This window comes from Hordeum vulgare, chromosome 5H (assembly GCF_904849725.1).
Source record: "Hordeum vulgare subsp. vulgare chromosome 5H, MorexV3_pseudomolecules_assembly, whole genome shotgun sequence".
NCBI lineage: Eukaryota > Viridiplantae > Streptophyta > Magnoliopsida > Poales > Poaceae > Hordeum > Hordeum vulgare.
In genome coordinates this window covers 427765622-427776236 of record NC_058522.1, presented here as the reverse complement: position 1 = coordinate 427776236, position 10615 = coordinate 427765622, and positions in this window count along the sequence as shown.

The following is a 10615-nucleotide window of genomic DNA, read 5'->3' as shown; positions in this document are numbered from 1 at the left end:
ACTCCTCTCATCAGAGGGGACTCGTCACCATCAACATCTTCATCAGCACCATCTCATCTCTAAACCCTAGTTCATCTCTTGTAACCAATCTCCGTCTCGCGACTCCGATTGCTACTTGTAAGGTTGCTAGTAGTGTTGACTACTCTTTGTAGTTGATGCTAGTTGGATTACTTGGTGGAAGAGTTTATGTTCAGATCCTTGATGCTACTCATTACCTCTCTGGTCATGAATATGAGTATGCTTTGTGAGTAGTTACTTTGGTTCCTGAGGCCATGGGATAAGTCATGCTAATAATAGTCATGTGAATTTGGTATTCGTTCGGTATTTTGATGTGTTGCATGTTGTTTTTCCTCTAGTGGTGTTATGTGAACATCGACTACATAACACTTCACCATTACTTGGGCCTAGAGGAAGGCATTGGGAAGTAGTAATTAGATGATGGGTTGCTAGAGTGACAGAAGCTTAAACCCTAATTTATGCGTTGCTTCGTAAGGGCCTGATTTGGATCCACTAGTTTAATGCTATGGTTAGACTTTGTCTTAATTCTTCTTTCATAGTTGTGGATGCTTGCGAGAGGGGTTAATCATAAGTGGGATGCTTGTCCAAGTAAGGGCACTACCCAAGCTCCGGTCCACCCACATATCAAACTATCAAAGTAACGAACGCGAATCATATGAACATGATGAAAACTAGCATGACAGAAATTCCCGTGTGTCCTCGGGAGCGTTTTTCCTCCTATAAGACTTTGTCCAGGCTTGTCCCTTGCTACAAAAGGGATTGGGCCACTCTGTTGCACCTTTGCTACTTTTGTTACTTGTTGCTTGCTACGAATCATCTCACCACACAATCACTTGTTGCCGACAATTTCAGTGTCTGCAGATTTTACCTTGTTGAAAACCACTTGTCAGATCCTTCTGCTCCTCGTTGGGTTCGACACTCTTACTTATCGAAAGTACTACGATTGATCCCCTATACTTGTGGTTCATCAAGACTCTTTTCTGGCGCCGTTGCCGGGGAGTGAAGCGCCTTTGGTAAGTGGAAATTGGTAAGGAAACATTCATATAGTGTGTTTAAATTTATTGTCACTTGTCACTATTGATACTAATCCTTTGAGGGGCTTGTTCGGGGTATCTTCACCTCGAACGGAAGCAGAAAGAGTTGCTCCCCAACCTGCTGCACCTACTGAAAATATTTGCTTTGAATTTCCTTCGGGTATGCTTGAGAAACTGCTAGCTAATCCTTTTACACGATATGGAACATCACATCCAAACTTGCATCTAATCTATGTAGATGAAGTTTGTGTTTTATTGAAGCTTGCAGGTTTGCCCGAGGATGACGTCAAGAAGAAGGTATTTCCTTTATATTTGAAGGATAAGGCGTTGACATGGTATAGGTTATGTGATGATACTAGATCATGGGACTACAATCGGTTGAAATTGGAATTTCATCAAAAGTTTTATCCTATGCATTTAGTACATCGTGATCGGAATTATATTTATAATTTTTAGCCTCGTGACAGAGAAAGCGTCGCTCAAGCTTGGGGGAGGCTCAAATCAATTCTATATTCATGCCCCAATCATGAGCTCTCGAGGGAAATTATCATTCATAACTTCTATGCTCGGCTTTCTCATGATGATCGCACCATGCTTGACACTTCTTGTACCGATTCTTTTATGAAGAGAGATATTGACTTCAAATGGAATTTATTGGAGAGAATTAAACGCAACTCTGAAGATTGGGAGCTTTAAGAAGGTAAGGAGTCAGGTATGAATTTCACGTTTGATTGCGTTAAATCCTTTGTTCAGACAAATACTTTTTGTGACTCAAGCGCTAAGTATGGACTTGACTCTGAGATAGTAGCTTCATTGTGTGAATCCTTTGGTGCTCATATTGATCTCCCCAAAGAGAAGTGGTTTAAATATCATCCTCCTTTAGAAGTCAATGTAGTTAAACCCACTCTAGTTGAAGAGAAAGTCATTGCCTATAATGATCCTGTGGTTCCCAATGCTTACATTGAGAAACCACCTTTCCCTGTTAAGATAAAGGATCATTCTAAAGCTTAAACCGTGATAGGTAGAGGCTACATTAGAACACCTACACCCCCTGAGAAAATTAGAGTTGAACCTAGCATTGCAATTATCAAAGATCTTCTGTCCGACGATGTTGAGGGACATAATATTCACTTCTGTGAAGATGCTGCTAGAATTGTTAAACCTCACGCTAGAGACAAACATAGGCCTGTTGTTGGCAAGCCTGTGGTTTCTATTAAGATAGGAGATAATTGTTATCATGGTTTATGTGACGTGGGTGCTAGTGTTAGTGCAATACCTCAATCCTTATATGATGAAATTAAAGACAGGATTGCACCTTTTGAGATAGAGCCTACTGATGTCACTATTCAGCTTGCCAATAGAGATACTATATGCCCTATGGGAATTGTTAGGGATGTTGAAGTATTGTGTCGTAAAAGAAGTATCCTGTTGATTTCCTCGTTCTTGTTACTGCACAACAGAGCTTTTGTCCCATCATATTTGGCAGACCCTTCCTCAATACCGACAATTCTCATATTGATTGTGAGAAGCAAACTGTCACTGTTGGCTTTGAAGGTGTGTCACATGAGTTCAATTTCTCCAAGCTTGGTAGACAACCTCATGAAAAGGAGTTGCCTAGTAAGGATGAAACTATTGCCTTAGCTTCTATTGCCGTGCCTCCTACTCATCCCTTAGAGCAATACTTGCTTGAGCATGAAAATGATATGCATATGGATGAAAGGGATGAGATAGATAGAGTTGTCTTAGAACAATATCCTATCCTTCAGAATAACTTGTGTGTTGAACTGCTTGGGGATCCACCCCCACCAAAGGGTGATCATGTGTTCGAGCTTAAACAGTTGCCAGATACTCTTAAGTATGCTTATCTCGATGAAAAGGAGATATATCATGTTATTATTAGTGCTAGCCTCTCAGAGCATGAAGAAAAGAAGTTACTAAAAACTCTGAGGAAGCACCATGCTGCTATTGGATATACTCTTGATGATCTTAAGGGCATTAGTCCCACTCTATGCCAGCACAAGATCAAAACTGATCCTGATTTCAAACCAGTTGCTGATCATCAAAGGAGATTGAATCCTAAGATGAAAGAAGTAGTAAGAAAAGAAATACTAAACTCCTGGAAGCGGGTATTATCTATCCTATTGCTCATAGCGATTGGGTGAGTCCGGTGCATTGCGTTCCTAAGAAGGGAGGCATTACCGTTGTCCCTAATGATAAGAATGAATTGATCCCACAAAGGATTATTACTGGGTATAGGATGGTGATCGATTTTAGGAAATTGAATAAAGCCACTAGGAAAGATCATTACCTTCTGCCTTTTATCGACCAAATGCTAGAAAGGTTGTCTAAACACACACACTTCTGCTTTCTATACGGTTATTCTGGTTTCTCCCAAATACCAGCTGCACAATCTGATCAGGAGAAAACCACTTTCACCTACCCTTTCGGCACGTTTGCTTATAGACGTATGCCTTTTGGCTTATGTAATGCACCTGCCACCTTTCAAAGATGTATGATGGCTATATTCTATGACTTTTGTGAAAAGATTGTCGAGGTTTTCATGGATGACTTTTCCATTTACTGGTCTTCTTTTGATGATTGCCTCAGCAACCTTGATCGAGTCTTACAGACATGTAAAGACACCAATCTTGTCTTGAATTGGGAGAAGTGCCACTTTATGGTTAATGAAGGCATCGTCTTAGGACATAAAATTTCTGAAAGAGGTATTGAAGTCGATAAGGCTAAGGTTGATGCAATCGAGAAAATGCCATACCCCACAGATATCAAAGGTATAAGAAGTTTCCTTGGTCATGCTGGTTTCTATAGAAGGTTCATTAAAGACTTCTCTAAGATTTCTAGGCCTCTTACTAATCTCTTGCAAAAGGAAATTCCTTTTGTTTTTGACGATGATTGTGAGGAAGCCTTTGAAATACTTAAGAGGGCTTTGATAACTGCACCTATTGTTCAACCACCTGATTGGAACTTACCTTTTGAATTCATGTGTGATGCTAGTGATTATGCTATTGGTGCTGTTCTAGGGAAAAGAGTTGATAAGAAGTTGAATGTTATTCACTACGCTAGTAAAACTCTAGACAGTGCCTAGAGTAACTATGCTACTACGGAGAAGGAATTTTTAGCAGTCGTGTTTGCATGTGAAAATTTCAGGTCTTACATAGTTGATTCCAAAGTCACTATTCACATTGATCATGCTGCTATTAAGTACCTCATGGAGAAGAAGGATGCTAAACCTAGACTTATCAGATGGGTTCTCCTGCTACAAGAATTTGATTTGCACATTGTTGACAGAAAGGGTGGTGATAACCCAGTAGCAGATAACTTGTCTAGGTTGGAGAACGTTCTTGATGACCCACAACCTATTGATGACAGCTTTCCCGGTGAGAAACTGAATGTCATCAATGCTTCACGTAGTGCACCGTGGTATGCTGATTATGCAAACTATATTGTTGCCAAATATATACCACCTAGTTTCACATATCAGCAAAAGAAGAAATTATTCTTTGACTTGAGACATTACTTTTGGGATGATCCTCACCTTTATAAGGAAGGTGTAGATGGTGTTATTAGACGTTGTGTACCTGAACATGAACAGGGACAGATCCTACAGAAGTGTCACTCCGAGGCCTACGGAGGACACCATGCGGGAGATAGAACTTCACACAAGGTATTACAATCAGGTTTCTATTGGCCCACTCTCTTCAAGGATGCTCGTAAGTTTGTCTTGTCTTGTGACGAATGTCAAAGAATAGGTAATATTAGCAAACGTCAGGAAATGGCTATGAACTATTCACTTGTCATTGAACCATTTGATGTTTGGGGCTTTGATTATATGGGACCTTTTCCATAATCCAACGGGTATACTCATATCCTAGTTGCTGTTGATTATGTCACTAAGTGGATAGAAGCTATCCCCACTAGTAGTGTTGATCACAACACCTCTATCAGGATGCTGAAAGAAGTTATCTTCCCTAGATTTGGAGTCCCTAGATATCTAATGACCGACGGTGGTTCACACTTCATTCATTGTGCTTTCCGTAAAATGCTTGCTGAGTACGATGTCAACCATAGAATTGCGTCTCCCTATCACCCTCAGTCCAGTGGTCAAGTAGAGCTAAGAAATAGAGAGATTAAACTAATTCTGCAAAAGACTGTCAACAGGTCTAGAAAGAATTGGTTTAAGAAGCTCGATGATGCACTGTGGGCTTATAGAACTGCCTATAAGAATCCCATGGGCATGTCTCCGTACAAAATGGTGTACGGTAAAGCATGTCATCTACCTCTTGAGCTAGAGCATAAAGCTTATTGGTCAATCAAAGAGCTCAACTTTGATTTCAAACTTGCCGGTGAGAAGAGGTTATTTGCAATTATCTCGCTGGATGAGTGGAGAACTCAGGCATATGAGAATGCCAAGTTGTTCAAAGAAAAGGTTAAGAGGTGGCATGATAAGAGGATACAAAAGCGTGAGTTCCATGTAGGTGATTATTTCTTGCTATATAACTCTCATTTAAGATTCTTTGCAGGCAAGCTTCTCTCTAAATGGGAAGGTCCCTATGTTGTTGAGGAAGTATATCGTTCTGGTGCTATCAAGATCAACAATACGGAAGGTAATTGTCCGAGAGTGGTAAATGGGCAGAGAATCAAGCATTATATCTCAGGTACTCCCATAAATTTTGAAAGCAATATTATCAATACCATAACTTCGGGATAATACCTAAGGGATATTCATCAGCCTATTGCAGACTCCGAAAACGAAGAGGTATGTGATTCGGTAAGAAAACAGAGTCCAAAACTTTTCCACTAAGCAATTTTCTCCATTTTGGAATATTTGAAAAAATACAAAAATTGGAAGTAGTCCGGAAAATGCGCGAGGAGGCGACAGACCTGCACGGCGCGAGCCCACCCCCTGGCCGCGCCGTGAGGGCTTGTGGCCACCTCGTGTGCATCCCGGACTCCGTTTTCGTGCAGGGTGCTCCTTCTGGTCTGAAAAAAATCATTATATATACTCCCTTTTGGTCTGACCCCTGCATCACGCAGATTTCCTCTGTTTTTTGTTTCGAGCCTGTTTCTGTTGCAGATCTAGATCGCTATGACTTCCCCAAAAGCTCCGAAGGACAACATCTTCGAGAAGGTCATCAATCCCTACCTCACGGGAGTGCTGCAACACCCTCAATCTATCGAGATGCGTGAGGGGATGTTGCACATCCGTGATGTTGAGGATCCTAAGAAGACCGGAAGCGTGGAGACGAGGCTCGAAGCAATGGAGCAACAAGAAGTCTTCAAGTGCCACGGGCTGGTGGAGCGTGGACTCAACGCCAACCACGTGATGATCACGGAGTTCACCAGCAAGCACAGGATTGATGCCAATGACATTGGGAAGCACCTCTCCAGGATCTATGACAGGATGGATCAACTCCAGGCCCAGATTTATGACCTGCAAAACCAAAACTGTGAGTATCAATATATATTTAAATCAATACGGTTGGCTGCAGATTTGAGGATTCCGAAGACTCGTTCATCTTTCCATGATGGAGCACCTATGCCTTGGAAGACGGAGGATCAAACCCATGTTGCAACAACTCCTCCACCACCATCACCACCAAAGGAAGACAACTGAGCATGGGTATGGGCAATCCCCTTGGCTTGTGCCAAGCTTGGGGGAGTTGCCCCGGTATCGTATCACCATGACATCTTTGCCTTTACCTTTATTTTAGTTTGTTCCTTTTCACTTTTCTCTTTCTCCAATATATTAAAAGTCTTAGTGTTTTAGTCTTGAGTTTTGCTTTGTGTCACCCCCGATGTATTCGATCTCGTGAGTCATATAATGAAGAGTGTCTTAGTTGAAGGGCTTTGGCTCTTGCCATGATCAAAAGAGTGAGAATAGAACAAAAGCATGAAAGATCATGTAATGATCTTATGGGAAGTGATGGCTTCACATATAAAAAGAATGAGGATTGAAACTTGTTGAGGGTAGGAAAACGTAGACCTTGGTCATTGTTGCAATTAGTAGGAAGTGATAAGGAAGGAGAGGTTCACATATGAATATATCATGTCTGACACCATCTATGATTGTGAACACTCACTAAACTATTGCATGCCTAGAAGTATGATCTATTAGTGTGTGGAAAATAAGCTTTGTACAAACCTGTGATGAGGAAGACATAAAAGCGACAGCCTGCATAATAAAGTTCTTTATCACAGGAGGCAATATAAAGTGATGTTCCTCTGCACTAAGAGGACACACATCCAAACCTCAAAAGCGCATGACAACATGTGCTTCCCTCTGCGAAGGGCCTATCTTGTACCTTTACTTTTTGCCCTTGAAAGAGTCATGGTGATCTTCATCAATTCCTTATTTCGCCTTTATCTTGGCTAACGTCATATGCTTGGGAAATATCTGTATTCATATGTCAACTTGGAGGTAAGTATTCATGAATTATTATTGTTGACATTACCCTTGAGGTAAGCAGTTGGGAGGCAAACCTATAAGCCCCTATCTTTCTCTGTGTCTAGCTGAAACTTTGATCTCATGAGTACCACATGAGTTGTAGCAATTGTAGAGAATGAAAGAATGATTGAGTATGTGGATTTGCTTTACAAGCTCTTATTTGACTCTTTCTGATGTTGTGATAAATTGCAATTGCTACAATGACTAAAGGCTATCGGTTGTTACTTCTCGGTAAGGTTCTTGATCCATGGTTTACTTTGTGAGGGAATTGTCACTTTAGCATGAGAGATTATATGTTGGTATTGTTGTTCTGATCATGATCATGATGCATGCATGTTCGTATCTTGTTTTGTCGACACCTCTCTCCCTAAACATGTGGACATATTTATTGAGCTAGGCTTTCGCTTGAGGACAAGCGAGGTCTAAGCTTGGGGGAGTTGATACGTCCATTTTGCATCATGTTTTCATGTTGATATTTATTGCTTCTTGGGTTGTTATTTCACTTCACCGTACAATTCTTATGCCTTTTCTCTCTTATTTTGCAAGGTTTACATGAAGAGGGAGAATGCCGACAGCTGGAATTCTGGCCTGAAAGGGGAGCAAAGTTGAGATACCTATTCTCCACAACTCCAAACGCCATAAAAATTAACGAGGATTTTTTTCGGATTTAGAAAAAATACTAGGCCGAAGAAGCGCGAGAGGGGCGCATGCAGGTGGCCACAAGCCTGCACGGCATGACCACCCCCCAGGCCGCGCCATGAGGGCTTGTGGGCAGCCTGCTGGCCCACTAGCCCCCCTCTTCTGCTATATGAACGGTTTCATCCAGGAAAATATCAAGAGGAGCTTTTTCGTGGTCTCGCCGCCGCCACGAGGAGGAACTTGAGCTGAACCAATCTAGAGCTCCGGCAAGACGATCCTGCCGGGGAAACTTCCCTCTTGGAGGGGGAAATTGTCGCCATCGTCATCACCAACACTACTCTCATCGGAGGGGACTCGTCACCATCAACATCTTCACCAGCACCATCTCATCTCCAAACCCTAGTTCATCTCTGGTAACCAATCTCTGTCTCGCGACTCCGATTGGTACTTGTAAGGTTGCTAGTAGTGTTGATCACTCTTTGTAGTTGATGCTAGTTGGATTACTTGGTGGAAGAGTTTATGTTCAGATCCTTGATGCTACTCATTACCTCTCTGGTCATGAATATGATTATTCTTTGTGAGTAGTTACTTTGGTTCCTGAGGACATGGGATGAGTCATGCTAATAATAGTCATGTGAATTTGGTATTCGTTCGGTATTTTGATGTGTTGCATGTTGTTTTTCCTCTAGTGGTTTTATGTGAACGTCGACTACATAACACTTCACCATTATTTGGGCCTAGAGGAAGTCATTGGGAAGTAGTAAGTAGATGATGGGTTGCTAGAGTGACAGAAGCTTAAACCCTAGTTTAATGCTATGGTTAGACTTTGTCTTAATTCTTCTTTCGTAGTTGCGGATGCTTGCGAGAGGGGTTAATCATAAGTGGGATGCTTGTCCAAGGAAGGGCAGTACGCAAGCACCGGTCCACCCACATATCAAACTATCAAAGTAACGAACGCGAATCGTATGAACATGATGAAAACTAGCATGACAGAAATTCCCGTATGTCCTCGGGAGCGTTTTTCCTCCTATAAGACTTTGTCCAGGCTTGTCCCTTGCTACAAAAAGGATTGGGCCACTTTGCTGTACCGTTGCTGCTTTTGTTACTTGTTGCTTGCTACGAATCATCTCACCACACAATGACTTGTTATCGACAATTTCAGTGCGTGCAGATTTTACCTTGCTGAAAACCGCTTGTCAGATCCTTCTGCTCCTCGTTGGGTTCGACACTCTTACTTGTCGAAAGGACTATGATTGATCCCCTATACTTGTGGGTCATCATGCGACTTCTCCCAGTGTGTGCTTCCCTTCACCTCCAGCAATGCCAAGCTCTAGTGACTCGTATATTGGCAGAACTTCATCCACTCCGACTTTAGCATAGCCAGTTGGAATCGGATTGCCATGGATGATTGCTTCAGGTGCATTAGGTAAAGCAAAGCCGACTGCCACCCTCATGGATATGTTCTTCATTTTCTGGTGTAGCTCACAATATGTCCTCTCTTTGATATCATCCACTCGGTAGCGAGCCAACAGTGCATCGTCGGCCCGGACCCCTGTGGAACCCATGCTTATTTTCCTCATAGATGGGACGTTACTATCCAATGCTGGATCTGCTTGCTCCTGCCACATATATGCCCTTTACTGGCTAATTGTGTTGAGTTTCTCCTGTTGCCGCTTTAATATGCCGCGCAACTCCTCATTACTTCTTTCTACCCTCTGAATCCGATCTGCATCCTGCTTCTTTCTTTCTCCGACGGCTTCTATAAGTGTCATTCCACTCCGAAAACCCCTGAACCCATGGAATAACGCATTTGCCTCTTGTTCGTCCTTCGTGTTCAGGATTCTTGAGGGCGCGTGTAAGGTCGATGTTCTCTCTCTCGGGCTGGAACAACCCCTTTCGAGCATCGTCTATTGCCTGAAGCAAAGAGTCCGAGGTTGTTTTAATATTTTCCTTTGCAATAATCTACACTGTCGCTGGGTCTAACTTACCCCCATGCACATAAAAAAAAGTCTTGGACCTCTCGGGCCAATCTATTGTAGCTGGAATGACCCCTTCTGCAACCATCTTGGCCTCAGCTGCTTCCCACTTAGGCACGGCTCTCTTGTAGCCACATGTCCCCAGACCATGGTGATACTTCTTTTTCTCAGCATTATCTTTTTTTTCTCGACCTTTCCAGAGCTTCAATCGATTCCTTGTACTCCACAAATGCGTCCAAGTGATCTTTTATCTTCTCTAGTACTCTAGTGAATTCGGGAGTCTTCTTTTTCGCCTTGATGTAGTCGTTGTATAATCTTTTCTTCCAGCTCTAGAATTGTGTGGCCATATTCGTAAGAGAAAACTGCTTGACTTTCAACTGTTCACTGTCTGTGAGACCATTTGGTAGGTTAAATGTGACATGAGTGTATCCCAAATAAAATCTTGTATTCTTTCGTAGATGTAACTAACTCCTCGATCTACCTTT